General features: G+C 47.8%; 1 pseudogene; it reads right to left on the reverse strand.

Moving 5' to 3' along the window:
• Nucleotides 1-1888: 1888 nt before the first annotated feature.
• LOC147690074 (coenzyme Q-binding protein COQ10 homolog B, mitochondrial pseudogene) lies at nt 1889-2653 on the reverse strand (annotated as a pseudogene).
• Between the last annotated feature and the right edge of the window lie 3009 nt (nt 2654-5662).

Genomic DNA, 5662 nt, shown 5'->3' on the forward strand with positions numbered 1-5662 from the left:
AGCTAGGCTGCAGCCGCGGCCTCGATTTGCGACGGGACCGACAACCAGGGGCGGGTCGTCCCCAAGGACAGCAGGCGCTTCTCTGGGCCTCCCAGCACCCTCACGGCACCCAGGTGTGCCCCCTACTTCCTTCCACTGTACCACTGCTGACTTCTGCGAGCCTCGGGGACTGAGCTCTGCCCTACCCCGGCTAGGCCGCTATCCGTCTTCGCTTCCGGTCTTGGCTTCGCTCCGTGCCGGGGCCCGGACTACGGGCCCCCCGCCACTCCAGAGCTGGACTTCGGATCTAGCACAGCCCGACCGGTTCCCGCACCGTCCCCAATCGGTTTTACGCCGATGAGGGGGAGAACAAGCTATACAGAAGGCGCAGGGCCCGGATCGGGTCGGGAGCTCCGGGCGAAAGCGTCTCCTCACTCCGCCATCTTGGCCACGCCCCCTCTGGGCCAGTTTTTGACTGTTTGTGGGCCTATATTATGGTCTTCGGGATGGATTTTACCATTATTCTCCCTGATATTAAAAAAAAACATTTCCTGCAACAAGCTCAAATTCATCCAGTGTTCCATACCTTGCAAAACACATACAGTGTGTCTTCACAAATTCAAAACAGCCCCAATTTGCAAACATGGGCCAACTTTTTAGCTATCTAATTCACTAGCGGGGAGCTGTTTTAGTTTTGGTGCCTGGACCTATTTTCTGTCCCATTCCAACCTTGGCCAGCCCCCTCCAAATGGAAACACAACCATCCTCAAACTTGTTTCAGCCACTTTAGGCCTCAAGAGTAATGTTTAGATGGATTGCTATGGCACAGTGAGCTCTGGACTGAAGTCTGGGAATAATTGACTCACTTAGTGTGCCACACTGAGGAAATCAAAAAGATGAGGGGTAGTATCTCGAGCAGGACTGTTCATATTAGAGGAGGACCATGGCTGACTTGCACCCCTCCCAGGAGATCTGTGCTCAGCAGGTTGGCAGAAACAAAAAGTCAATTTTCTGACCTTTTGCAGTAAAGCAGGCCTCTCACCCGACCCCGGCTACAACCCAGCAAACACCAGTGTTAAAGGTAAGGAAACTGATGCTATATATTTTTTTACATGGGAGTTAGGGCTGAAGCAGTGTCTCTTTCAGTGCCTCCAGCAACCACTATGGCACAGAGAGGCAGGAGGCAGGAGGCAGTACGGCTGTATTTTAGCAGTCATTTTGTGGGAACGGGAGCTGTTGGAGATGTATTTGTATTTGTACTAAAATTTCATATTATTGCACTGCACCTTATACGTTGTACTTTGATTATTGAGAGGTTTATCAGCAAACAACAAGAGGACCCCAACCTCCTTTGCTGCTCTCTCACCCGACCCCGGCTACAACCCAGCAAACACCAGTGTTAAAGGTAAGGAAACTGATGCTATATATATTTTTACATGGGAGTTAGGGCTATGTATCTGGTCACTCTCCAGGCCCTGAAGCAGTGTCTCTTTCAGTGCCTCCAGCAACCACTATGGCACAGAGAGGCAGGAGGCAGTACGGCTGTACAGTGGCGGCTGGTGACATTTGTTAGTGGTGGGGCGGAAAATGAATTTCATAGAGCACCGTAGCGATTGAGAAAAAACTATGGGGATCACCTGCTCACCTCAAATGAGTTACCACACCAGACACCACTATCCCATGGGCTTGTTCTACTTGCTCTTGCGTAAACCGTGGCTTCACCCCTGCTCCCGCACCTCAGGTCCGCTGTATCACTGTACTTAATCCCTCACCTCAGAAGTGGTTAAAACACTATTCTGGCGTTTGGAACGTAAGGGCGGCTGCACTTTGACCCTGGGCATATCTTTTGGAGGGGATATATCAAAGCTCCAGAATCTGCTCCTAGAAGTGGATGTATTTCTGTCAAGCTTCACGTGTGGTGCACTTCATGATGCATTAATTCACGCGGGATTACAGTCTCTGGGCCATAGAGTTTGGATGCTCTTCTTTCTAAGGCTGCAACCATCTGTTTAACAACCTCATCGAAAAATACGGTAGCTAGTTGAGAGTATCAATGACCGGAATTCAAACGAGACTTAAAAATACAAGGTGCATGTTCTAGGATACCCCGGGATTCCAGGGCTAAATCGCCATTCTGTTTCAAGGTGATTAAACAATTTCCCATCTGTGCAGGATGCCTTAACTAAGTGTGGTCTCACTAGAGTAACGACTGATGTATACTTCTCCACCACATGGGGCAAATCCGATCTCCAGCTGTGCTTTGAGGTAGCCACTTCTCTTCGATACAACATCTGATTTTTTACACCAGGGCACAAAATGTTTGTACTGATCAACAATCGCCACCACATCATACATTTCCTGCATGGAATACCCGAGAATTCTTCTCTCCGCATACTCTTTTCTTTTGTCCGAGAATGGTGCAGAAAAGCTGAATAATGTTCTTTCCGAGGCAAGAGGACTAGGTAGGAACGCCTGTGAAGCGGAGCACCTGCTCATCAGTATACCACAAGAAGGTAAATGTCCGGTAACGGAGGCGCGCCGCACAGCCGTCACCCTGCCGTGAGCCGGGCACTCCGCCAAGCCGGTGATCACCCTCCTCAGCGCCCGGCCGCTCTTCGCCATGGTGCCCGCTCACGGCCGGTAGTACTCTTCAAATGAGTGTGAAGTCACTCACTCCCGAGGACAACTCCACCCGCCGCTGCTCTCCTACAACGCCACAGTCCCTCCGGCCTCACCTTGTAGAGCGCTGCTCCATTGTCTCCCAGCCCTGTTTCCGCGGTGGCTGCCTTGCTGTCCTCAGTCCCACCCCTAAAAGTGCCTCTGCTGCTGTACACCGATCATTTAGCAGAATAAGCAGCGCCAGTGATCCGGGGCCCTGCACTTACCTTAGGCTCCGCTTCCCGCCTTCAGGTCCTGACTCCCGCGGCGCCGTCCTGTTTGAATTCCGTGGTGTTGACTCGTCGTGACGCAGCAGGAAGGCTGCAGGCAGCCTCCCTCCCCTCCCCTCAACAACAGCACAGCGCTGTGATAGGTTCGGCCGGCTGCCCCCTACTGACGTCATTTCTCCCTGTATGCTGCAGCACAGCAGCATACAGAGAGCAGGGAGAGTGGGAGGGGTTACGCGAGGGCAGGGGGGAGCGGCTTGCCTACTGTGTAAATACTGTCTGTTTGGGTAGCCTCTCAGGCAGCCCAAACAGACAGTATTACGAACAGTGGGCAAGCCGCTCCCCCCTGCCCTCGCGTAACACCTCCCACACAGGAACTTCTGTTTTCTCGTCATGCGGAGAAGGCAAGGCAGAAACAAATGGTAGTTATTATCATTGGTAATAACTACCTTTGTTTGCCTCCTCGCACGGCGAGAAAACAGGGGGGGCGGCGCCCAAACGCCCCCATGGACCAGCCGCCACTGCGGCTGTATTTTAGCAGTCATTTTGTGGGAAGGGGAGCTGTTGGAGATGTATTTGTATTTGTACTGAAATTTCATATTATTGCATTGCACCTTATACGTTGTACTTTGATTATTGACAGGTTTATCAGCAAACAACAAGAGGACCCCAACCTCCTTTGCTGCTCTCTCACCCGACCCCGGCTACAACCCAGCAAACACCAGTGTTAAAGGTAAGGAAACTGATGCTATATATTTTTTTACATGGGAGTTAGGGCTATGTATGTATGTATGTGGTCACTCTCAAGGCCCTCAAGCAGTGTCTTTCAGTGCCTCCAGCAACCACTATGGCACAGAGAGGCAGGAGCGAGTACTGCTCTATTTTTAGCAGTCATTTGAGATGTATTAGGATAATGCACAAGATATATGTATAATGTTTTTATACTGAAATTTGATACTATTGCACTGCACCTTATAAGTTGTACTTTGATTATTGACAGGTTTCTTTAATATATATATATTGGTAAGGCCAGCAACACACCATCATGAATACAGTATAAGAGCTGATTGCAAAGTCATTTCAGTCACGGCCACTTGAACAAAAACTACAGATAAAGCAATTAGGACCTCATCAGCCTGAAATAAACCTACAGCAAACTACCCAGGACAGAGGAAAAATATAAAAACGTACATTCTCAAATGCCTGGTACACAAAAGCTGATTGGCTTACAGGGTGCCCTATAAGAAATTCTCTGTTCTGCTTCCCCTGCTTGCTGTTTGGCGGTGACTTTTTTTGGACATGGCAAGGATTAGTAGACCTGAAGCACATCGCTGAAAAAATAAAGAAGCATGCGCTCACAAGAAATCATCTGGAAAACCGGACAAGACTTGGAATGTTGGGGGAAGACGCACCAATTGAGCAGCAGATAAATGATGCGTATCGCAAATCCATTCAAAAACAAAATGAAGCTGTTGATAAGAACAGACAAAATCTATCCAAGATCATTGATTGCATTCGTTTCTGTGGTGCTTTCGAACTGGCATTGCGAGGCCATGACGAATCAGAAACTTCCTCAAAACCTGGGATCTTCCGAAGCCTAGTGGATTTAATGTCAACCATAGACCAGGATTTGGAAAGACATTTAGCACGTGCTACAGTCTTTAAGGGCACCTCTAATACAATACAAAATAAACTCCTTGACTGTATGCTCGAAATGATAAGAAGCCATATTGTGCAAGAGTTGCGAAACACAGACTTTGTGGCTATTCAGGCTGATGACACCACTGATGTGTCCACTAAAACACAGTCCGTGTTAGTGTTTCGGTACCTTGACAGTGACAGAAACGTTGTGGAGAGGTTTTATGGCTTCACGCATTTAAGTGATTCTAGTGCAGCAACCATCACTGAAGCAATACTGTGTCAACTGGACTTAATTTTCCCAGACCTGCCTCAAAAACAAAAACTTATCGCACAAAGCTATGATGGTGCGTCCGTAATGAGTGGAAGCCTTAGTGGAGTACAGAAACGAATTAGAGATGTGTACCCTAATGCTCATTTTGTGCACTGTTACGCCCACCAACTCATTCTTATTATGCAACAGGCGGTATCAAAGATCAGAGAGACACGAGTTTTATTTCAGGATATCGGAGGCATAGCAGCATTCTTCACACGTTCCCCCAAAAGAACAGAAGCCCTTCATGAGATTGTGGACAAAAGCGTACCAAGGGGATCCTCAACTCGTTGGAACTTTCACATTCGTACAATCAACTTAATCTTTGAACAGAGGGAGTGCCTTGAGAAATGTGTTGTCGCCATAGCATCCAGAGCAGACTTTGATCACACAAGTCAGAATGAAGCCCATGGCTTTATTAGAACACTACAAGACAAAGAGTTTCAGTTCTTACTGTTTTTATTTCATGACATAATGAGTCCTGTTGATGTGTTTTACGATCAGTAACAAAGAAAAGACCTAGATACTATCTCTGTGAAAGCCAATACATCAGCATTTGTACAAAAGATTATGAAAGTGAGAGATGGGGTTGACGATTTAGATAGCAAACTGCCGGAGCATTCTATTTTTGCAAACCGCAGACAAAACATCACCTCTCTGGTTCGAATTGGAAAGGAGATATGTGACATTGTAATTGTGCAGACAGAAGAACGTTTTTCATTCACAAAACATTTGGTGAGTGCAATTTTATTGCAAAGTAAAGAGTTTGCACAATATGATGAATCCTTCCCTGAGCGTGCTCTGAATCAGGCTGTGGCAGCATATCCTATGCTCAAAAAAGAGCAGC

This window comes from Lissotriton vulgaris, chromosome 9 (genome assembly GCF_964263255.1).
Source record: "Lissotriton vulgaris chromosome 9, aLisVul1.2, whole genome shotgun sequence".
NCBI lineage: Eukaryota > Metazoa > Chordata > Amphibia > Caudata > Salamandridae > Lissotriton > Lissotriton vulgaris.